Below are 25693 nucleotides of genomic sequence, written 5' to 3'. Positions count from 1 at the left end.
TTTGTATCCATACCTTAATTTCACAGACTCTGGTAGAGAAGTGTAACAAACATCTCCTTGCCTCTTACAGTACAAGAGCTTTCAAAACCAACAGGATGAAAAATAGGTCTCGACAAACAGCATATTCTGAATATTTCAGTTGCTTGTAAATAATCTCACAGATTTTAAGGTGTTGGTCATGGATGAAGAGGTTTTGCTAATTAACACCTGTGCTTGTTTCACAGCACAATGCAGTTGCTGCATAAACACTTCGTTACCAACATTTTGCCGATTTTCCTGCTTCTGTCTCTCTCAGCCATTACATGCGTTTCCTTTGTATCCAAACCCACTTAAAAACTTACTTTAGATGGGATTGTTTCCACTTTAAGCAACATTAGAGAGAGTATCGTATCTCAGAAACCTGGTTTATTTTCCTCTCCCATCTGGACACAAATTTTTGAAAGGGATTTTTAGTGTCAGTTTTGCCTCCATTAAGTATATGTCAGCTTAGATTTTGGTATTGTCTGCAAAGTGATCACAAAATGCATTAAAAACATTATGGGTTGTCTGATATTACCATTGCTCAGTCCTTCCCCTACATATAATTGACACATAATATTAAAATCAGGTCTCACTCATGGATCTTCCGTTATAAAAAGCCATCTTTTGTGAATTCCACGTTCAAATGTTTTAAAGTTGTATACATATATTATTGCAACATGCACAACTTATGGTATAACATTTAAAAAAATAATAATACTCAAAGAGATTTTAAGGGAAGGATGCATTGCCAGCCAGCTGATGCCAAGGCTGTAGAAGGGATTATAAACTGCCTTTTCTAACCTGCACCGTATGGTGAGTGGGGGGAAACTGATGCACAGTTAATTTATGTGATGTGCATTGAGGTAACCCAGTGAGTAGCAAGGGCAGAAAGTAGTAACAGGTGAACTGAAAAGTCTCTGTTCTGATTCACTGGGAAGAGATGAAGAGGTGAGCGTGTGAGAGGGGAGCAGCTCAGGGTGGGCTCTGCGATGTCACCGTGGGTCCCACCAGCCCTGTGTCGGCAGGACAGCCACTGCTTGTGGCATGTTCTGCAGGCTGCCTCTCTCTGTCCCCCCGCCGTCACGCTCCAGCCCACTCCTAATACAAACCCTTATGAAATGTGTATTGGAACCGGCATTTTGCTGTTTCATTTTGAACATCTTAAATTTTCTTTCCCTCTGTGTTCAAGGGAAATCATTGTTTTGCTGTAATTCGAGTGCCATTGCCGCTGAAGCTTGCAAAAAGAAGTGTATATGCATAGATGCAGTGGAATTGGCAAAAAGGGAGGCTGATTGGTGCTGGAGATAAAAGCTTATTGTTTCCACTTGTTAATATACTTCTTGATAAATCAGATCTTATGAATATCATCCGGAGTTTTTCAAGAGAACTCAAGAGTATCATGTTTCTTTATAAGCTCTAATCCAATAGGAATGCTACGTAACTCACAGTGTATACATTTTTAAAAATTATGGATTTCAAGCAGCATTGGAGTTTAATTAAGATAATGGTGTTCTATCTATGCAAATTTGCTGTAGATATATTTGTCTGTAAATGTCTGACATGTTGCTATTTCCAAGACTTGATTGATACAGGAATATGTTACAGAAAAATAGAAATGCAGGCCTGGAAAAGCCTTAGGTCCATTTCATGGCAATGACACAGAAAATTAATGACCTAAAAATGCTAATTAAAATATATTTTATCCAAAAAAGCAGTATTATTTATCAAAAAATTTGTCTCCGAAGTTTTATATCCATTATCTTTTATTTCACTATTTAAACTGGTCCAGTGAGAAAGCAGAAATAACACAAAGTAGCTTGGATAGTGAGGTACACACAATAAATGAAGCATGATTATGCATTTTAATATACTGCTTTATGGCAACTGACATGTTTATACATTTAAGAGAATACTGAGCACACTTTGAGGCAGGCAGACTCTTTTGGAATAGCGCAGAACAAATGCACGCAGTCTTCTCCTGAGCTGAGAACAAAGCCAGGCTGACTGGTAAGAAATCCTGACGTATTTCTGTAGCCCTAATAATAGGGCTCATTAGCAGATGTTTAGCTGGCTCTAGGACTTGTAGAGGTAGCAACTACAAGAGCAGTTTGAACATACACAGACTGTGACTAAGGGTGGAGTTGGAGCTGTTTTCCAGCAGGCAGCTACCAGGTGCAGAGCAAGCTCTGAATGTGCTTGAACTTTGCAGCTATTGGCATTGCAGCCAGAATGGACATCAGCAGCCAGAATTCCACATGAAATCACAGAATTACAGAATGACTGGGGTTGGAGGGACCCACCAACCTGCTAAAGCAGGTTCACCAGAGCAGGTCACACAGGAATGTGTCCAGGTGGGTTTGAATGTCTCCAGAGAAGGAGACTCCACAGCCTCTCTGGGCAGCCTGTTCCAGGGCTCTGGCACCCTCAAAGTAAAGAAGTTTCTCCTCATAATTTAGACAGAACCTCCTGTGCTTCAGTTTGTGCCCGTTGCCCTCATCCTGTCGTTGGGCACCACCAAAAGAAGTCTGGTCGCATCCTCTTGACACCCACCCTTGAGATGTTTGTAAACATTGATGAGATCCCCTCTCAGCCTTCTCTTCTCCAGGCTGAGCAAACCCAGCTCTCTCAGTCTCTCCCTGTACGAATGATGCTCCAGACCCAAAATCACCTTTGTAGCCCTCTGCTGCACTCCCTCCATTAATTCCTCGTCTTTCTTAAACTGGGGACCCCAGAACTGAACACAGTAATGTCACAGTGCATCCTGTAGTGATGTCAACATTGCCCTAAATCACCTGGAAATACTTCACGACATACACGTCAGGATCACATATGCCCTCTGCATAGCCGCGTTGTACTGACATCCCTTTGCCATCCTCTGGTGAACAGAGACACTGGGGTGCCCTGTCTCTCACTGTCACTTGTCCTCAGCTGCGTGGCCTCTCACCAGCGTGTCCATGTCACCACCATCACCTCGCTCCTCAGGTCTGACAGACGGTGAAGTGTCAGCTTAGAAATGACTGTTGATGAGGCAGCTGATGATGCCACAGTAACTGATAAATCTGATAAAATACAAATGCCTGACGGGAACTAAATGCAAGTGACTGTGGCTGGTAAGCCATCAGCACATTTGGACTATTTTGGACTACATCTTTCTAGTATAAAGACCATCAATTGCAAGTTCAAACTTTCACTGTCAGACATTTAGTGTGGGTCCCATTTGCTGTAGTGGGACCTTCCCATTGCAGACCCCAGGGTAAGTGTCCCAGCATGTCATCGACCCCGTTACATTGTGCTCTGACAGGTGATCAGCTCTCACTCCCACAGCACTTTGTCCTAGCCAAACAGCAGTGGCAGACAATATCATAGGCAAACATACTCATTATCCCAAAAAGCTAAAATGATAAATTATGTCCCTATCTCCCTGTTACTACTGAATAATTGTTCAACATAAGTGTGAAAACCAGATTTTGGCCTGACTTTGTCCTCCCACCCTGGTTCTGTACTGAAAAAAATTGAAATAAACCGGAATGGAATGGAATGGAATGGAATGGAATGGAATGGAATGGAATGGAATAGAATAGAATAGAATAGAATAGAATAGAATAGAATAGAATAGAATAGAATAGAATAGAATAGAATAGAATAGAATAGAATAGAATAGGAGTAGTTCCATTTGAACAACCTGGAATATGGGTGTTTATTCATCCTCTGTGCATTGATTTGTCTAGCCCATTTTCTAATTCATATATTTATTCTTTACAGCATTCTGCAGTGTTGCGTGCACAGTTTAATTATGCATTTTGTAGGGGGGAAAAGAATCATTCATTTTATTTGCTATAAACCTCCTGCCTGACAATTTCTTTGTATTCTTCACAGTTGTTGTGGTACTAGAAACAGAAAAAAAAAATTCCCTGTGCACCTATGCACCTTTTTCATGTCATTCAGGACCACATTGTTGTCAGCCTCAGCAGCACAGGAGCATTCCCAGTGCTGTACCCAGCCTAACTGTGAGATGGGGTGCAGGGTCTCCTGCAGCAGAGCTTGGCCGGAGGCCAATAGGTGGGAGCCTCATCTTAAATGCAGCTCCAGAGCAAAGCAGGACCAGGTTTACTGCAGCTCTCTTTGAAGCTGGACACCTACAACCTGTCTAAGCTGACTCGGAGTCCAAGAAACCAAAACCCAGGAGAGAAGAGGCTGTCCTCAGGGCCCTGATGCAGGGAGAGAGGAAGAGCAACCACACAACTATATCCCTCTGAAAACTCAATGTTTCGTGAGTTTAATAGTATCACAGCACTTGATTATGTCATGATCGTTTTCTGCTGCCAGTGCCGTGAAAGGCTTAAATATGTACTTGTAACTAGACCTCAAACAAACCATTTCTCCAAGTCTTTTGTTCTTATCATGTTTTCTCTACAGTCCCAGTTGGGGTCTTCAACAAGTACAACAACAGATGTGGTCTTTGGAGCTTCCCAAACACTCTTTCCTAGGACTTTAATTCCATGAAGCATACTGCAATTTACTGGCAGAGTCACAAATTCTGCTAGGCTAGAGGAGCAAGGAAAGAACAAGACTAGCGGTATTCTTCCAGAGACCGCCCTATAAAAGAATTCATTAATTTGGGATAACAGACTGCAAAATCATGAAGCATAGACTGGGAAGATCTTTCTGAAGTCTTCCCTTCAAATGGGATCGTCCTTTCACTTTATTGCATCCTCCAATCGTTGAATGTCTTGGTAACTATAATGAGCCAAGGAACATTCTGTGGCCACCCGATCAACTGAGCGCACGTAACTTAAAAACATATAGCTAATCTATCAGACCACATCCAGCAGCCTACCTGAACTGGTGTGGGCATGTTAAGCCCTGAGCCATTCTCAAGTGTTGTATGGGAGAAAAATGGATGGTCATGCTAAAACCATGCCAGGAATTGAACTAACAGTGAAAACCTATGGACAATAACCAGCCAGTGTGTGTGCCCATGCCCTAGCACTGTTTGGCTTGCCGGTGTTTGACGTAGCTGGAAGTATTGTTTCAGTGACTCACATTAATTAGATGTTTCAGTTTAAAGGGTCATTGGAGGTCATTGCCATTACTAGACCGAGACTTCATATGAAATAAAAACGACAATAGCGCACTCCTCAGGGAGTCATCCTCCAGCCTGCTGACCGTGTGTTTGTTCCAGCTGGCTTACATACCTAATAGTGTATTTGCACCTGCAAGATCTACAGCCTTAAAAAACAAATGCAAATTCTAAGGAGTCTCTAGCATACAAACAGACATTGCTTCTGTAACAGCTGCATGCCACATGAGACCACACCTTGAATCCTGTGTTCAGTTTCGGGCCCCTTCCTACAAGAAAGACGTTGAGATGCTGGAGAGAGTTCAGAGAAGGGCAACAAAGCTGGTGAGGGGCCTGGAGCACAAGTGTGGTGAGGAGCAGCTGAGGGAACTGGGGCTGTTCAGCCTGGAGAACAGGAGGCTGAGGGGAGACCTCATCACTGTCTACAACTACCTGAAAGGAGGATGTAGCATGGAGGCGGTTGGTCTCTTCTCCCAAGCAGTAAGTGATAGGATGAGAAGAAATGGCCTCAAGTTGTATCAGGGGAGGTTTAGATTGGATATTAGGACATATTCCTTCATGGAAATGGTTGTCAGGCATTGGAACAGGCTGCCCAGGGAAGTGGCTGAGTCACCATCCCTGGAGGTGTTTAACAGACCTGTAGATGAGGTTCTTAGGGACGTGGTTTAGTGCCAGAGTCAGGTTAATGGTTGGACTCAATGATCTTGAGGATCTCTTCCAACCAATATGATTCTACGATTTTATGATTCTGTAGATCTACAGCCATTCAACAGCTTGCTCTGTGCCACCCTGCCAGAAGAAAGGGTGATGGCAGAGGGAGGGGAGCGGGGCAAGGGAGCACCTTGCAGAAAGCCTTCTGGGCATGTGCAGTTAGGGAGATTTTTCTGGGAGCTGATCAGACACCTCTGCTCCTGCGGTGGCCACTGCCACTGCCTGGCACCAGCTCACCCTCTTTGTAAGTCTCCTTATTAACATCTGTCACAGTAGAGAATGGGTTTTTATCTCCTGTACGATGGTAATTGGAATAAATTTGCACTTCCCTGTAGAGCAGCCATCCCTTCAACTCATGCTTTCTCCAGCAGCTCTGCCTCCCCGGGTTAGCAGTTTGTCTTTGGAGCTGATGTGCTCTGGCATGGGTCAGGACGGTTTTCACAGATGCTGCCTCTCCATTAACACCTTGTCCTTTGGGCATTTCTATTTTCGCTGCCCTTCAATATATGCCATGCAAGGAAGCTTGTAGCCCTAATTCCCTACTCTAATCTGTAATTTGAGCCTTTATTAACATTTATGAAATTTTAATGAGTATTGCTTTCTGCTACCCTTGAAGTAATACACACAGAAAAGAGCTGGTTGCCAGTACAGCCACCAGACATACCTATGGAAGAGAAGTTGGAAATCTCTGCTAGAGAATTGTTATCTGCAGTTCCTTATGCTGGGTCATCAAAGGAACACATTGCTGCTCAGTAACACTATGCACCATCTTTTATACCATTGCCATGCTCCAGCACTTTTATTTAAACACAGTAGCATCAGCTCTAGGTGACACCAGTGACTGAAACTGCATTAGCATGCCTCTGTGGTCTCCAAGAAGTTTTGAAGTTAGGTGAAGTCTTTACATGTTGACTATTTTGGCAGGCTGTATTGTTCTACAATTTATCAGTTGATAACTTTTGCCGCCTCACAGTCATTGTGTTTTCCCAAGTGAAGAACCTTTGGCTGAGCTCTGGAAATATATGCGTTTCACAGAAATGAAAAGTTATTAAATCAGTACTGCAGGGGAATGCAGAGGAATGATCTGTTTGTAATTCTGGGAAAAACAATTTAGAACACTGTTTTTAAAGCTTAACGAAATTACTTAAAATCTTTCACAAAAACAACCAACCTTTTTCATCTGGTCTCCAAGGATTTTGTTTATCTTTCAGATCTAGTTGCTGCAAAATACTGATAATGCAGAAATTCCGTGAGGCGTTAAATCTCCATCTACCATTGGCTTGCAGAATTAATCAAATTACCTTTTAAAGTTAATGCAGTCGGTGAGAAGAGTTTAATGATATTCAAAACCTTCATGGTAATAATTACAGATGAAGAGGGTCAGTCAGTTGAGAATTAATGCAAAAAGTGCACAGAATGATAATCTGAATTAATGTATCAGACCATGCAGATGGCATTGGGAGAGTGAGCCATGAAAATAAAATTCATTTACTTCCATTTAGAAGAGTGAAATAAACTCACATGTGTGAGAATATGAAGTAAAGGAAGGATTTGAGGGTTGAGCTGTGCTAGAGACAAGGTGGCGGGTTGAGAGAGGTGAAGGAAGGGAAGGAAAGTAAGAAAGAAGATGAAGAGGGATTAATCTGGATTATCTCACAAAGTTTCAAGCTGTCAGTCTTTCTATCATGACTCAAAGAAGCTTTTCCACCAATTTCTATCACCTTGAGGCTCTTTCACCTTTTTGATTTTCTCTATTCTACATGTGAGGGGCTTTTTTCACAGTTTTAGGAATGATCAAATATTTGGTGGGGGCAGGGTTTTAAGTGTGATCCCATGTGATCCATAGTTCTTTCAGTAATGAACAAATGAAACAGTCCTGCAAGGGCTTTCTTTAAAATTAACACAATGTGCCCCAACTTAGGCTGAATCTGGGTGAGCTCAGGCTGCGCTCAGGTCTCACAGAAACAGACAAAGGAGCAGCCTGTGCCACACAAACCTGGAGCTGAGAGTGTGGCCAGAGCCCATTGCCTCCACGTCCTTCTGGTGACTGCCGTCAGAACCCGCTGCCATTGAGGATGCCACAGTTCCTGCGTGCCTGATTTGAGATAGCATGGAGCAACAGTGCTGTCAGACTATTCAGCGTATTCTGAAAAACAGACCTCTATTACAACTTGATTACCCCAAATATCTTCCAAATTATTGTCAGTTTTTGAAAACCTTGACGATCTTGATAATTTATGTCTCAGTTACCATTTTTGTCACATGCCTGAGACGTAAATATTCTTATGTTCTGTTCCCCAAGACACATTGTCAGTTGCTGTCTTTTCCATACTATTAAATCAGATCAGGCATCATATTGTAAATGCTCCCAAAAATGGAGGCAGTGTTGCTTTTATGATTAATTGCATTTTGAACTTTCTGTGTGTTGTTTTCACATTTCAAGCTTCACTGCATATCAGCAGTTCAGATCCTTATTTTGCATGTATGAAGGGTTGATCAAGTGTGGCCACCAAGCCCCCCACGGAGAACCTCTTTACAGATTATGCGGTTGGGCTCTGAGGGTATAAATGATGTTTCTACGTCACTATATACTGCACTCTTCAGATCAACAGTACTCAACTTGCAGCATCCAGAGAATTGCATTGACATTGGAGATTTCCAGAAGCCAAGCTGATAACAGATGGAACCTTCACCTCAATCGTGAAGCCAAATCATCTGATGATCATGTGTCATTGTTGCAAGTCAGGTTCATTGCTTGAGGGTGCTTTGTTGCCCACCTTCCTCCCTAGGGCACCACTCTTCTGCTTCTGGTTTTGTCCTCCAAGTGTATTCCCAAGAGAAAGCTCAGGAGCTTCCCTCAACTTTTCCATGAATCTCACGGTGTGGCTGTGCCTTCCTGGAGCTGTTCTTGCTGCTTTATGAAGCAATCGAAGAATAAATTGAACACATCACACTCTGGCTTTGTGCTGCAGTAGTCCCAAGTAGTGACACAAGGACATACATTGCTGCAAAATCAGAGGTTGAATATGGCTCATCTTCATTCGAAAGAGCTGATACTGCAACAACACCTGACATATTGTCCAATTGAGTGTGATAACTTTTAATTAAAGCACTTAAAAATACTGCAACCCTTTTTTTTGTTGTTGTTGCATTACAAAGAAATTTGGCACTTCCCTTGCTTTGCTGCAAATATTTTTGTTTGCGTGTTTGTCATTTGAGATTGTAGATAATTGTTTTGGCTGTGTTTGATCTCACGATCTGGAAAAAAAAGAGAAAGTAAAATTCCTGTGGTGTAAGGGTTTTTTTATGAACTGCTGAGAGCAAAAATGATGTAATTATATAACGTTATAGTTAATCCCTTAGTGATCTTGACATTTGCAAAAGGAAAAAGTGTGCAAATACTCTTGGAAGTCCTGTGATTAAAGAGCATATTCAGCATAGGTAGAGAGTTGTTTTAAAAATGAGTATCAGTGTTTTGTGGGACACGTACGTTATATGGGTAGAGGTCAATTCGCACTTCTGTACTGGTTTCATCTAGAAGATACAATATGACTTTCCAAGTAAGAATTTTGTCATTGCAGCTGTCAAATCTAAGGACTTGCTTTGCAGGACTCTCTGTAGGACTGCTCAAGATCTTCCATCAAACCATTTTCCAGTAGCTTTTTACCTAGGCTGAGACTCTGGTAAAAATTGGCTGTATCCAGCATAAAGTTTTCTTTGAAACACCGAGCCTGGAAATAGTTTTACCCAGAAATGAAAATCAAATCCAAATTTGCAATGCTTCTTCCCTAGTTATGCTTCAAACCAGTCAGAAACACCTCCTTCTTCTTTCCCTACTCCCATCACCTCCTTCCCATCGCTATTTTTGCAGCAGTTAAGACAAGGACGACTCTGCTGCAGTGTAGGTGCAGGCTGGTTTGGTGTTCTGATCTACATGTTATCAAAGGGTGTGAGGTGACTGAACATCACAGAATCACAGAATGGTTGGGGTCGGAAGGGACCTCTGGAGATCATCTAGTCCAACCCACCTGCTAAAGCAGGTTCACCAGAGCAGATCGCACAGGAATGTGTCCAGGTGGGTTTGAATGTCTCCAGAGAGGGAGACTCCACAACCTCTCTGGGCAGCCTGTTCCAGGGCTCTGGCAGCCTCAAAGTAAAGAAGTTTCTCCTCATATTTAGATGGAACCTGCTGTGCTTCAGTCTGTGCCCGTTGCCCCTCATCCTGTCGTTGGGCACCACTGAAAGGAGTCTGGTCCATCCTCTTGACACCCACCCTTGAGATATTTATAAACATTGATGAGATCCCCTCTCAGCCTTCTCTTCTCCAGGCTGAACAGACCCGGCTCTCCCAGTCTCTCCTGATAAGAAAGATGCTCCAGACCCCTGATCATCTTTGTAGCCCGCACTGAACTCCCTCCAGTAATTCCTTGTCCTTTTTAAACTGGGGACCCCAGAACTGGACACAGAACTCCAGATGCAGCCTCACCAGGGCAGAGTAGAGGGGAAGGAGAACCTCCCTCAACCTGCTGGTCACACGTTTCCTAATGCACCCCAGGATACCTTGTCTTTCTTGTTGATTCATGGTCAACCTGTCGTCCTGCAGGACTCCCAGGTCCATTTCTGCAGTACTGCTTTCCAGCAGGTCCACCCCTAACCTGTACTGGTGCCTGGGATTGTTCCTCGCCAGGTGCAGGACCCTACACTTGTCCTTGTTAAACTTCTTCTCTGCCCAGTCGTCCAGCATGTCCAGTTCTCACTGAATGGCAGCACAGCCTTCTGATATATGAGCACCTCCTGTCATGTCATTTCCAATAAAGAACTGACCTACAAGAAGTTAGGTCTGGGCAGATAGTGCCAGTCTTTTATTTACTGCTGCCTAGTCAGTTCTTTTGCTGGTGCAAGGTGCTTTGGTGGTGGCAGTGGAGGAACTTGCATAGAAATGTCACGGCAACTGCCATGCAACCCATAGACTTCCTCATTTCATATGTGTGTCATAGAGCCAAAGATCAGATTTAGCAGCCTTTAATAGGTTTCAGGGTCCAGTGTTCTTTAATAAACCTCCTCAATGTAACACCTTTCATCCCTTACTGCTTGTGATAGCAATACATTAAAATCAGGCTTATATCTTTGTCCAGGAAGTTCACTGGCAAACACACAAATTCTCCTCAACAATCCTTTGGTCTAATCATGGGAAAGAAGAAGACTAGCATCAATTTACTTCCTTTTTAGAAAAAAGTTGTTACTGATTTGGGTAATTGATGAGCAAAGCTTTCTGAGATTTCTTTACAGCTTCAACTGTTGACATCACATGAGTTTTTAGAAAATGTGAAAGGTAATGGTGCCTTTGGCTGCATGTTTCTCACTTGTACCCTCTCCAGTTCTCAGGTAAGAGTCCCTGTGCCTCCCGGGCACATTACAGGGTGGCAAACACGGGTCCTGGCAGCCCAGGCCAGTCCCTGCAGGCAGCAGAGCCCAGGGTTCACAAGCCCCTGGGAATACGCAGCTGATGGTCCCCTTGAGCTCTGTCCTGAGAAAACCCAGACAACTCCAGCTTTACAAGAGTTTAATGGTTAACTGGGAGGTTTCTAGCCTGGTAGAAAGTCGCTGCCACAGCTGGAAGCCTGTGCTTGGCAGAACATCTCAGGGTTATTAAAGTTCAGGTGTGCTGGTAGGACCCCAAAAGGGGAGCTTGTCCCTGCAGTCATGGAGCAGGTACACTTGAATTTATTAGTTTATGAGTTTCCTTCCTGACTTGTACATGGCTGTGACAGCATGTGCACTTTGTATAACATAATGAAAGTTCTTTTGGCTCGTAATAGTACACGTCAGCCTTGCCCAGGGCCTGGCCCATATCCATAAGCTTTGAATCTTCCTGTTTCTCATTTTCCATGGGTATTTGATCCCAACTCTGAGCTTCCCCAGTGCCATCTGTAGTCCATGAGCAGCTGCTTTTGCTACCTTTCTCTTTGCTGAACGCAGAAAGTCAGTTTCTGTGGCACATGTAACCCTCTGGCACCAATCATAGAATCATAGAATAGTTTGGGTTGGAAGGGACCTTCAAAGCTCATCCAGTCCAACCCCCTGCATTGAGCAGGGACATCTTCAACCAGATCGGGTTGCCCAGAGCCCTGTCCAGCCTGGCCTGGGATGTCTCCAGGGATGCGGCATCTACCACCTTTCTGGGCAACCTGGGCCAGTGTTTCACCACCCTCATCATAACAAATTTCTTCTTTATGTCTAGACTGAATGTCCCCTCTTTTAATTTAAAACCATTAGCCCTTGTCCTATCACAACAGACCCTACTAAAAAGTCTGTCCCCATCTTTCTTATAAAACTTTCTTTTTGTATTTAAAGGCTGCAACATTCCTTCCTCATCTGTCCCTTCTTTCTTAAAACAAATAAATCAAATAGAAAACATCAGTGTTCCCATGCTCCTCAGTTTCTCATCCCACCTGAGGTTAAAATCAAAAACTATGGTCAAGTGTTCATATCTATCTTTGGTGTTTGAGACTTAAACTTCCAAGAATCTTAAATAAAATACTTGATCTATGGAAAATTATACTGAAACCCACTTATTCACACACAATGTTGACTGAAAAATAGCTTATGAAGGCAAAAATTAAGTCATTTTTAGTGAGTAGTTAACAAATTGTCCAAGCCTGCTGAAGAAATGATCTGCAACTACGGGGGATAATTAATTTATACAGTTCAAAAATTCCTCCTGAGATGTCAGCTGGTATGCTGCATTACAGCATGAAATATTTAAACTGTGTAGCTCCAAGAACAATCCTAGAAATCCACAAAGAGTCCTGGGGATAAGACAGCTGCTCGCTGGGCAGTGCTGTGTTTCACTTCATGTTGCAGTTTCTGCAGTGTGAAGAAAATTGTTTCTGTGATGAAGGTGTGGCTGGACTCCCCCAGCCATGGAGACCTGCCAGACCAGGCTTGGAGACCTGGGCATGGGGAATGCCTATGGTGCCCAGGGACATGAATGTTTCTGCATTGGTCTGAGTTCTGATGAGGTGCTGGATCTTCCACTGCTGCTCTTGTGCCACCGGGGACATCTTTGGGGCAGTACGCGGTGGTGGTGATGGGCTTTCAGGTGCTATGACACCTGCCCAAACATTTTTGCATTTCCAATGAGCCCAGCAAAGCTGCAGGCAGACTTTTGGGGAGGCAGATGGGACAGCCTGGAGTGAAACGCTACACAGAGTTGAACATCGGCATGTCTGAGGTTCCTCAGCTGTGAAAGAAGGAGAGTATCTCGCTCATATGGGCAATTTAGGAAGAATAAATCTGTAAGCTATTGTAGAAAATCCTTGAATAGACAGTACTATGGAAACATGCAAAGTATAGCTTTCCATGTCTCAATGTCCTTGAGTTGTGCCTTTCTTGACATGAATGCAGGGAGAGTTTGTGATAGGGAGGTCCTTTGTATTTACAGCTTTGCATTGCCTGTCCATGTCTCAACTAGCACCTACTCTCTCCCAGCTTCAGCAGGCAGCTCGCAGTCTTCAAGCCTTCAGAAATAGCTCAATTTTAAAATTCACAGTGCTATTCCAAATCAGTGTCACCTGTTTCATCCTCCATGTCGATCCAGAGCCACTCTTAGGGCAATTACAGCAGCTTTGTGCTTGGAAATCCCAACCTTAGCTACACTGGCTGCTACCCCTCCACTTCAGCACTGGTTTGCCTGAGCTGTGCGGGAGAAACTGAAAGCATAATGTGCTTTGTCTCTAAAATGAGGCAACATCACCACACTCCTCAACACATGCATTCCCCATTCTCTATATTTCTATACAAAAATATCAGTATTAATGGATTTTTCTGGAAGCAGTAGCCTTGCCTCTATTAGGCTAAAAAAAGAGTTGTTCTTTGCAATGTTGCAGCTATTGGACTGCAGATCCCAAGGGGAGCTGTGGTTTTACAGGTGGTGATGCTCCAAAGCTCCCTTTGGGCTTGAGCCTTTCCAGTCCCCAGAGACTGTCCCTGGAGGAGGAGTTCATGGCACTCCACCATGTCTGTGCCAGCAGATGATGAGCGTGGATGTGGCTGGGCTGGACGTGAGGCTGCAACGAGGGGGCTGTCTGAACCATGCCATCACCTGAAATCAGGGAACGCAGACTCCGAGGTCACCATTTTTGCTAGCTACCTGCTAAGAAAAGTCAAGTTAGATAGTGGAGTCTTTTCAAGGTCCCTAAAGACCTGGAGTTTTCCTTATAACTAGTGAGCCTATTACATGGTTGGGCTATTGCATTTCATAAGGGTGCTGGATAGGATTTAATTAGTTAGCTGTACAAAATGCTGAGAATGCATGATACTCTGGACATGGTACTTGGTACTGATAACTATAGGAAACAGTTATGCCAATAGGAGAACTTTAAAATCAAGATTTTTTTTTTTTTAATTAAATCAAGAATATTTCAGCTCTTTGTTGGGTATGCTACAAAAATGAGCAGAATAAAAATGCATGTTTGCATAATATGGAGCTTTTATCCTCATTTATGCATATTGAAATAGTGGATTAATTAATTATCCATAGTCTGTTTTTTGATTTATTTTTGTGATTTGTTGTTCTGGAGATGGAAGTCTTTTCAAAGCAGAGAACAGTCAGGATTTAGCAATGACTGTATAGATTTCCCCAAAATACATTGTCAGTGAATTTTAGCTCCAGTATTTTTGGTGAAGAGGTTTTTTAGCATATTTGCTCTTTTGAACTTCAGCTCTTCACTGAGATTGTCAACATGGCTGCAGGAAAACATCACTTATGGCAGTATGTTGTCAGGGGACCAGTTTATTGGTAGTAAATCACATCTTAAATAATACCCACCTGAAAGTAAATTGTCAAATCCTTGGTACATTTTCTAAAAGAAGCTATAGAGTATTTAACAGAGTAAAGAGGAAAAAAAATAATTCAAGTTCTTTAAAAGAAATAATTGGAATTGGGCTTTGTTCAGGAGAGGAGATCAGTGTTCAGAGCAGAGGTGTGCACAGCAAACGAGGAATGTGGTGGAAATTCTTCAGTCCCTCCCTGAGCCCCTTCTTCTTGACTGGAAGCCGAAGTGCCACCATCCTGCCAACTGAAATAGCAATAGCTATACTATGTTGAGTTTACGCAATAAGGGCAAATATAAAGTAATGAATTTAATCAAGGTAACCACAGTTCCCATCCAGGGATGAGCACCCAGACCTCATTACTGTTGAGATGCTCATTTTTCATGTCCCTGTGTTGCGCTTTCACACATGTACACTGCACCCTGGGTAACCCACGTACCTTTGGAGCATCTCTTCCTTCAGGATTGACAAGAAGGAGCCTGCTCTAGGGGAGTACTAAAAAATCAGGGCAAATACTGGTTGGAAAGAGTGCTCCTGGTAAACCTTCCCTTGTGAGACTACACATAAAACCCCTTTTCTCTGTGAAACTGTAGAGAATCAGTTTTCTCTGCAGATCACTTGTGGTTTGTATGCATGAAAATGGAATATTTCTGCTGCAGTGAAGAACCTCCCCATGTAGTTTTACAAATTGCTTAGTTGTATTCATGCCTTTTTTATCACTTTATTGTCTTCTTAGAAAGAGAAATAAGGCAAGTATGACTCCTTATAAGCTGCCTATAGATCACAAATTGTAATCCCTAGAATTACCTCCCTTCAGGTCCTTCATGAATCTCGGTAACTTTGGACTCATGAAGTAGTAGATCTTTTGTATGCAACCCGGTTATAAAAATGTCATGCGATAGTCTACCACATCCGTTGGTCATGTGTTCCTGTGCTATACTACTCTCCCCATAACAAATGTATGAGTTATTTCTAGTTCCGTTTTCACCAAACATTCATTTGTAGGAATGGAGAGCATTTTTTAGAGGGAAAAAGCCTAGAACTAAAGTACTTGGCTCAAAAAAAAATGAATGAGACAAACTCTCCACTGTGTGCGTGTACTGTAGCCTGGGTCAGAAAACTCCTGTGATCCAGGAGGCCCAACATGAACAACGGATGCACCGTCTGCTCCTCCCGGGAGGAGTGTGCTTACGTATGGTGAGGAGACCATTCCTCCATCAGGCCCTGCTCACAGACATGCGTTCTGCAGCTTGTCACCTCCCAGTGGCGGACATCCAGCTTTCAGGGTAGGATCTGTGCTTTGCAGTCAATATGTAAATAATATCCAAGCCCTGAAAACATCACCTTTCATGCCTTTGTTATATGTACTTAAATACACGTTTATTGGAATCTATGGGCATTGAAATACATTAATTTATCCCCAAATCCTAACATCCCAGAAATGCTCATTGAAATGCATGAACACAGCTGTTATTAGCCAGACTGACTAATTGCTTGTAAGCTACCCAAAAAACCCCCCTCCCTCCTGAATTCAGAGAAACACATTATTTAGTATAACTAATCCTTTCTTTTTCACAAAAACAGAACAAATAAATTCATACTGTCTCTGTTCAAACATCCCAGTCTCTCTTTGGCTGGAGGAGACTGAGTTGTTCTTCACTGTTAAATGAGGTATTGATTTCCTATTTCTGCTGCCTGACATCCTGTCATATGAAAGACTGTAATCAATAGATCATATGTCAGCTGTAGTTATTTCACATATCATATTATTATTAACATCATCATCATTTTTATTAGTTTACATTTCTGCCTGGGCTGCTGCGGAGTATTAGAATTTCTTTCCCCTTTCTCCTTCCTCTACTTCCTTTTCAACATAGGAGACCTCATAACATAAACTGCCAGAGAATAAACTTGTGATTCTTTATGCCAAAAGCAGGCAGTAAAATGAGGGATTAAAAAGAAAACTGTTCTTCCCCAAAAACCTACTACTGCCCTGCCCTTTCTGCATCATCCTGAATGAGCTGTTTCATCCGTTCTTCCCTGGTTTTTGCTGTACAAGAGAAGAAATAATCTTATCTTCTTCACATTTGTGATTGCAGAACTTCTCCTGGCAGGGTAAGAGCATCGACCCCATCCTCTGTGGGGGATGAGTTGTGTTCCTCGCTCCCGTCAGTGGCCGGTGCCCACTTTCCCTTGACCCATCTTCGCCACCCAGGCACCAGCTGAAGCCCCAGACATCCATTCACCACAGCGTCCTTGTACTGAAGTAACCACTGATGTGGGTTATCCATATATCCTATAATGCGCAGTAATTAGCAAAGAACATTTGGCCCTTAATCTGATCTCATTCTGGCAAGTTTTTCACACAGTCATTGGCCTCAGCAAGATGCTCGTCCTTTGCATAAAAATGGTTGAAAGCTGGGTTGACTCTTCATTTCTGAAGAGAGACATTCTGCTGCCTGTATTGTCACTCCACAGGCCTCATTTTTCAGGGTATCTGCTGGGACTCCAGGCTGTTTAGAATTAACCCATGTAATTTGTCATATCTCCTTTTCCCAGGCTTTCTTATAATGCTGTGTTTCTGTTGTATCTAACGCATTTCTGTCAACTTTCTGGTCCCTTATTGGCAAAAGGCACAGCTGGAATCTCTAACAGAAGAATAGCACACAGAAATTCATTTCTACAGTTGCATCCTATTTTAGCTGTGGTGTCCCTTTGCACACTTAATGGCAAGCTGGTCTTTCAGAAAAAAAGTTAATGGCTGGATTTAAGCATTTTCAGAAGATATGGGTATTCAGTGGAATTTATTCATCTTGTTTAGGAATTTTTTTTTATGTACAGGTACATAATCTTTATTTTGGTCAAAAAACCAGCAAAGGCTTATGTTAAAGAAGTAATGTATGAAATATACTTGACTTGCATAATTAAACAAATCTATTTTAAATATTTTTTGTGGCTTACAATCAAAATAACTCAGTCGCATAATGAATACATTTTCAGACATTCTCTAATTAGTTTTATGACTCTTTTTCCTGTAGAGCTGCAGATGCTTCAGCTTCCAATTGATAGCAATTCTACGTTCTTGTCCTTCTAAGAGGACAAAGAAAGCCTAGTTCTGAAATATAAATGCTGTGGAACATCGGACCTTCAGGTCTTGAGAGACAGAGTTATCCAAAACATAAAGCTTTGCACTGGAACCCAGAGCAAGTCTTATGATGCAGAAGCAAATCGTTTCATGCCACTGTGTGCAGCTGGTAGTCTAATGATGAAATATTTTAGTTTCAGGCTGTTTAAAATTCCCATTTAAATGACAGAGAATGTAACGAGTTTAAATTATTTGGCTTAGGAAGAAAATAGGAGCTAACAAGGTCTTAAGGTATATCCTAGGAAATTTTAGTTGTGTATATTCATAATTTTAGTTTTACATTGTATATGAAACTGTACATTATATACTTACGTTTTCACAGTTCGTTTTCAAGTTATCACGCTGGACTTTTATTTCAGTGCAATCATGAAAAAAAAAAGCCTCTGTACCTGTCATTTGATGTAATTGGGCTGTGATAGGAGCTAATGGACAGTTAAAGTACCTTTGACAGCTTTTCTTCCTGCACTTTTCAAAATTCATGGGGAAGGAAAAGTGCCCATTATTTTTACATAAATTCATCTATTACTAACAATTGTGATTATGATACTGGTAGCTGGGGGAAACATTACCTTATACCAGAGTTAGTCCTACTGAGCTGAATGAGTCTACACAAGGAATTAATCTCCGCAGTCTGAAAAAGGGGTTATCATCTACATTTTAGCTTTCCCACTTTCAGTTGACCTTCAATGTCATACCCTCTTCTGACTTTGCAATGAACTTCTCCTAATTTCCCTCAAATTTATCCTTTCTCTCCACAAACTGTTTATTTGTGAGCACAAAACCTTTCATTTCTGGCCTTTCAGAAGACATCAGTAGTCAGTCAGTGGTCAGCAGCAGAATCATCGAGTATTGACATGGAGCAGTTAAAAAAGTTGACTTTCTGAAATCAGGAATTACTGTTTTGGTATTTGTCCCCAAATAAGTTAGGTGCTTTCACAGGGAAGCAATGTCCTTTCAGATAAATCCAAGCCCATTGACAAGTAATACAAGTTGTATATTTCTTTGTAAATTAAGGTCTAAACCTTAACTATTAATTCAGCCAAAACTCCCCATAACCTGAGTAAATTCGTATGTTTTAAAACTATTGGAGCAGCAACTTTTTAGTTTATAGTTCAAGATTGTACCTTAGTTTAGCAAAACTCCTAAGCACATATTTAAGAACATGCTTGTGGGTTTCGATGACTTAAACCCAGGGCTATTGTGCCCTGCACAGTTGCAGAGTTGCTGGTGCTTTCACTGGCGATTAGTATTGATGCTTCATAGATGAAACTCCTATTTAAGCCAGTATGGGAAGAAAAGCCAGCTGGGATGCCCTGACTAAAGAGTTTAGTCTTCAGTACATCACCAGGAGGGACGTGCAATGCTGACATTATCACTTTATTTGGACTTACTCTTTTGGTCTGTAGATTCAGACAGAAAATAAACATTCACAGGGAGATTATTAACAACATGCATAGAATGGCCAGAAAACTTAATTTGCTAACAAAGAGCTTTGTAAGCACCTCTTCTAACAAAGCCTAGTTTCCTACAGATTTATGTCTCTTGCTTGATTTGCTTTAGACTGAATTATAGTGAGATTTTCTGTTCTCCCTACATCTATGTACAATCTCCTCCCGCAGAGTAATTTGACAGCAAGATGCAGAAAACCGTTTGACTGCCCATCTCAGCTGAGACTCTCAAGTGACTGGGGCAAGCTTGTGGGTGTCTGAACCACAGTGTCTCCTCTGTGCAGCCTGCAGCTTTCTATGGAGTCAGAAGGATCTCAGTTCCCTTTGTAACATCAGGGTTTTTTGTCCAATGTGGTTGAAACTGGCCAGTGGACCGGGAAGTTATTGGCAGCAGAGGGAAGATGATGTCCCAAGGATGTGCTTTTCAGTGCAGTCCAGAATGGTGTGAGAATAACCAGGGGCTGCTCTCCAGAAGGTGGAAATATATAAATAAGATACTCAGGATCACTCGAGATGCAGAAAACCACGGCAGGTTTTTCCAGGCCTCCCAGGGCAGAGCTGTGTATCTCCAGCTGATCCCAACCACGCTTCATTCTCCAGAGGCTGCCGCTGACCTGGAGGATGATGCTCTGGGGCTGGTAGGGACCCATCTGGCTTTTCAAAATGGTTTTCAGCCAGACTCCTTGGAGGCTGTACCTCTGGGTACATTTTGAGCAGAGGAGATGAGTCACGGGAGGCAGCACTTCACTCAAGCTTGTCCTTCCTTCATGTCTCTAAATGTTTTCTACCCCCATCACCCTTTTCCAGGCTGAGGACTTTGAAGGTGTCTCTCCCTTCTGCGAATCTGCTGGTGTCTTGTACAATTAGCACCTCAGTGCAGCTGCCACATGTGTTTTTGGTCCTGCTTTCATTCCTCGATGTCAGGGAAGATGAGTCTGCAGCTGATAAGCTTTGCCTTAAGATTAATCATCCTTGCTGGATGGTGGCATTTCTGTTCTTAGTCTGAGCCTGGCTGCCCCAGCAGTCCCACAGCTCCTGATTGAGGAAGTACGACTTTATTCATCTGAAGGTGTCTCTTCCCTGATGTAGTCAAGGTCTTTCTTCCTCTGGGTAACACAGAAGGCCCAATATAATATCCAATTAAAAAAAAAAAAAATTGATCTAGATATTTTAAAACATTATATAAGAGAATACTCTTATATATACTTATATATATATACTTATATACTTTTATATATATAATATATAATACAATAGATATAATATATACTTACTTATAATACTCTTATATAAGTTTTGGATTGTCTTCAAGGGTCTGCTTGCAGTGAACTAAAAAGCAGTTTTGATTTTAATTTCTTTCTCTCTCCTGGACATCCGTCACTTCACAGGTTTCACAGTCAGGATGGGTTTCAGAGTTATGTCTGCCGTTATTTCAGTGTTGTGTCTGACACTGAATCATATGGTGTATGCAGGATTGTAACTGAACTGTGTGTTCCTTTTTAAGGATCTCTTTATGACTTTAACAGTCTTGCTGCAAAGAGGTAAAAATCATTCCCAGTAAAAATTATAAGGATTCTTTTATTGTCATACCAGTTGTAACAAATCTATCTGAACATGTCTCACAATTAAACTACTTCATTGTAAATTTTTGTCCTAGGCAGGGAAGGTGTGGAGGAATGTCAGGGCTACTCAAAGTCAGTTTTCATCATTTATAATTCTTAACACATACCTGAGTTTTCTGCCTTTGGAAAAAGCATCGTAAACCTTCATCTTTCTATGTTGCTACTAACAGCTGCAGGAAAGGCAACAGAAATCTTACCCCAAAGGGTTTGTTATGTTAGCTCAGATTGGAGCCTTTTACTATTTTAACGTGAGATTGTTGGGCTGATTTCAGTTAGGAACTCCCATAGGAAGTCCCCTGTGCATCCTGATTGATGCGAATCTATTTCCTATGCAAAGAAAGTTCTAAGCATTGCAGATTTCTTGCTCTGTGTCTCTGGAATTTCAATAGTTTCTGGAAGATTTCAGAGGTCCTCGCTCCTTGGCTGGCACTCCTGCAATGTTTGCAAACCCTGCAAGAGACCTTCTGGTCCAGGTACCATATAGGGAGAAGGCAAAAGTTTCTCTAGTACTCCAGCTTCATAAGGTGTCAGTAAGCTCTTGGGTACTCCGGATCCTAGCCAAAGTAACATCAAACAGGGATACCCTTTGATACTTCAATATGAATATATTTTACTCTCTTCTTGGTTTCTCAGTCCTGAACTGTAAAATAAGTGTCAGCCACATTGGAAAAAAAGCTCTGTCTTTCGGATTCTCTACACAAAGAGATTTCCTGTGAAACCGAAGTAACCCATGAAGAAAAACAGACATTTTTGTAAGAAAATGCTTGTGTACTGTATGTGAATATGGATGCATGTTTTCATAAAGCTGCTTAGCAAAGTGGAATGTTTCTATTTTAAGAATAAAAGAGACAAAAATAAATTATATAAGATATTCCCCTAAATTGCCGAGGCATTTAATTTCTGGTAGCTGAGAGGTTCTTCTACACCTTTGTTTTTCTTCAGGTACATTGATGCCATTGTCCCAGCTGCAGAAGGGGTCCATTGGGACACACCTGAGCTTGGTCTAACCTGCTAGGGGTATTGATGGCCAGGTAGCCACAGGAGCACAAAGCATAGATCAGGCTTCAATGTTTTGAGCAAGTTTCCCTCAAATTTGAATTGAATATTCGTATCAGACAGTAAAGCTACGTTGGGTATGCCTGCAGTAGGGCAGGTGGACCCCACCACACAGCTGCGGGGGTGAGGTACAGTTTGATGCAGGTAAGTGTGTGCACAGCAGGTACCTGCAGCTTGAGCAAATCAAAGCATCAGGAACCGTGGCAGGAAAATGACTGAGGTAGAGAGTAGCTTCTTAATTTCACATACATTAATTTCTCAAGCAATAATCAACCAAAGCAGGTTCACATTTGACAGAATCCATTCAAATGAAGGTTGCACATATTTTGTAGAGTTTAAAGCATTTCATTAGTACTGTTTAGAAAGCAGGATACTGTGCTGTATAATTTGTCAATTTAAAAGGAAGTCATGCTCTCTGCAGTGATCCAAGAAAATTTATTGGCTTCAGTAAGGCTGTTAAGAGGAGGGAAATGCTGTCAAGAGGAGGAAACAAAGAGTTTTTGGCGAAACCAGTTGTAACAGTGATTATGATTTTTGGTGAGTTATATCCCAAGAAATATAAAAAAATGTTCCTGGAGAGTGATTGGCATTTGTTATGTACAGTGTCATCACCTTGGTCTTCCAGACCTCACATTACATTCTCTTGATATTTTGCCTCGCTGGACCATGGTACTTTCTTATTAGTCACATGTTGGCTTTGCTTATTTTCATTGCTACATTGCTCTGCTGTACCTGTCCATTTTAAAGCTTTTAAGTAAAATTTCATCTCTTTCTTACTGCAATGTAGCTGCTGGAACCTCTGAAACACAATGGTAGTCTGGAAACTTCAATTAGAGATTCTTAACCAGTTCTTAGCCCCACATTAATCTAAACTCCAGCTTAACTGGAGCTAATTCCTACGTATACTACTGTACTGAAAGAAAATGGATTGCTGCTTGCATTAACAGTCCAGAACAAAGATTTGCTTCAGCCTTGGGTCTGCCTATACCTGAGCATTGCGTTTTCTGTAGGATTTGATTTTCCCTTGAGTTTTCGCTCCCCTGGTGTGTATTCAACACAAGGAACCAGGCAAAGCCAAAACAAGAGCTCTTGCTTCACCACCATGTCATGTGCCCTTCTGAAGAGCTCACAGGAGTGTTTTGTTGTCCTCCCTTATTCAACCCATCCATCCTGGCAAACAGCTCCAGTCCTGTGTCCACAGCACCATGGCTGTCAAGTGCACCCATGCCTTGGATCCACACATCAGCTGGAAAATGGTGTGATTCTGTCATCTGCCACCATCACCACCACTGGGGAGAGTGCCTGGGGACCCTCAGACCACCTGTATTTCACACCACCACCTGGTGCCTTCGTTGAAAAGACATACACCTCCAGCTGGTGTAGCTGTCCTGGAAGCCTCTGGCCACGTATCTGTGGGCTCTTTGTGAATGGAGGGTTTCAGAGAAACTCCTTGGGATGCATGTCTCTCTCTGAGCAAGACAGGACAACAAACCAGCTCACGTTGTCACTCCGATTAGGCGGCTGAGCTCTGCTGCAGGCTTGCCACCTGCTTCCAGTCTCCCATAGCCAGCTAAAGGTTATCCCACTGGCTACACAGGTGCACAAGTGCAGACTCCTGCAGGTAAGCACCGAGATGCTGAGGGGGTCAGTGCTTCTACCTGGATACAATTTACCTGCTGCATTAGTAGATAATCATCACTTCAGCTCTCTGCTACAGGCAGGAATGGACTCAGACAGCATCAGCCCCATAACGTGCAGGGAATCAAAGAAATAACAAGACTAAATAATTGTGTAATTAGAAATGCCCCAGCTGAGGGGCATCTGCCAGGGAGAAGACCCTTTCAGCCTTTAACCAATCTGCAAATTTCTAGGTTTCTGAGCTGCCATGGCTGCCATGTGCATCTCTGGGATATGTCTGGAAGTGCTGTGCCCTCTGCTCCCAAGAGTGGAGCGAAAAGAAAAAATGCACACAGTGCATTCAAAAACTGTGTTTGTGGAAAATTGATAAAGATCATTATAATCAAATTGTGTGTTTACCCCGTGATAACCGAGCCTCGTTTTGGGAAATGTGTTCTGAAGCATGGTCTGTGTTTTCTTTTTTCATATGTATCACAGTATGTTTGAGATTGGAAGGGACCTCGAAAGATCATCTAGTCCAATCCCCCTGCTGGAGCAGGAACGCCTAGGTGAGGTCGCACAGGAATGTGTCCAGGCGGGCTTTGAATGTCTCCAGGGAAGGAGACTCCACAACCTCCCTGGGCAGCCTGTTCCAGTGCTCTGTTACCCTCACTGAGAAGAAGTTTTTTCTCAAATTTAAGTGGAACCTCTTGTGTTCCAGCTTGATCCTGTTACTCCTTGTCCTATCATTGTTTGCCACTGAGAAGAGCCTGGCTCCATCCTCATGGCACTCACCCTTTATATATTTATAAACATTAATAAGGTCACCCCTCAGTCTCCTCTTCTCCAAACTAAAGAGACCCAGCTCCCTCAGCCTTTCTTCATAAGGGAGGTGCTCATATGTAGGTGATACTTGCTGGTAAATATCCAAAGGGCAGCCTTTTCCCATAGGAAAACAGCACTGGAAGACTATTTACCTCACCTGGTCTCAAATGATTACTTCTATGACCCAACTGGTAGTGAGAAAGAAAAGCATTCCCACAATTAATAAAATAAGTTTGGAAACAGTTATATCAAAATAAAGCCCTTTGCCACTAAAACTTACTTCATTTGGGAAACTGATAAAAGTTATCTTACTGGTATAAAATATGTCTCTGGTACCAGGATTATTTGATAAAGCTGACCCAGAAACCCCTCTGTGCATTCAAAGAAGCTTGAAAATGACCAACGGACTTTGGGAAGAAAAAAGGAGCAAGGCCATGTCTTCAGCCTCATAGCAAGGTGGATTTGAGAAGAACCTCAGAGAGATCTGGCTGTGTCAGGAGATGGATCAAGAGCTCTCACAGAGCATGGATCCTGCTTTCATGCATCTGAAGGCAGGTCATGGCTGGGGCTGGAGTCCCTCCTGTTCCAGGGCTGGGGAGAGCCACAACTTGGTGCCCGTCTGGAGACCACCAGCTCTGACACCTGAACCCTGGCAAGGGACCCTCTTAGTATTTTTAGCCCTTTTTCTTAGATTATCACATGCCTGTAGCTGATTTTCCCCTCTTGGCAGCTCTTTGTGCTGACCTCGGTGCCGCAGCTGCTCTCAGGCACAGGGAGAGTGGACACAGTGCTCCTGTGGCCATCAGCCCCTACAGCACAGTTCAAAACCAGGCTATGGCTCACCCTGGCCTCTCCCTCCTCAAATCAGATATTTTTGCCAATGCACTAGACAGTGTCAAATGTTGAAGTTCAAAACATCACTTTTTTGGACCTGCAGAGAACACAGGAATAAAGAACCTTTCCCCTTTTGCTTGAAAAACACGTATCTCCTGGAAGGGATCACATCTGCTTTTCAGTTTAATGAGGAAGCTTTTTTATTGAATTCTGTCTGCTGGTGATGACCATTAGGGAACCTGTTAGCAGTTTCAGGTGGAGGCTTGATCCGTCTGATCCTGACTCCGTGGGAATGGGGAACAGGTTATATTACTTTGATCTGAAGAAGACAGTATGGGATCACATCCATATGGTACCCATTCTGCCTGCGACCAGAAACATTGCCTGCAGTTTTCGTACAACATCAGATACGGATTTCTTTCTCCAAACAAATCTATGGAGCCATGTCCCTGCAGAAAGAGATGGACCCAGCCTCACTCCTCCTTCCCATTAGAACCAG

General features: G+C 42.5%; 1 protein-coding gene across 2 annotated transcripts in view; it reads left to right on the top strand.

Moving 5' to 3' along the window:
• The window catches only part of LHFPL3 (LHFPL tetraspan subfamily member 3), a 256868-nt gene that overhangs the window by 108121 nt on the left and 123054 nt on the right, over window positions 1-25693 (top strand). The window lies entirely within an intron of this gene.

The sequence above is a fragment of the Patagioenas fasciata genome, chromosome 1 (assembly GCF_037038585.1).
Source record: "Patagioenas fasciata isolate bPatFas1 chromosome 1, bPatFas1.hap1, whole genome shotgun sequence".
NCBI classification, from domain to species: domain Eukaryota; kingdom Metazoa; phylum Chordata; class Aves; order Columbiformes; family Columbidae; genus Patagioenas; species Patagioenas fasciata.
Note: the sequence above shows the minus strand (reverse complement) of the source record. Positions and strands in the feature narration are given on the sequence as shown.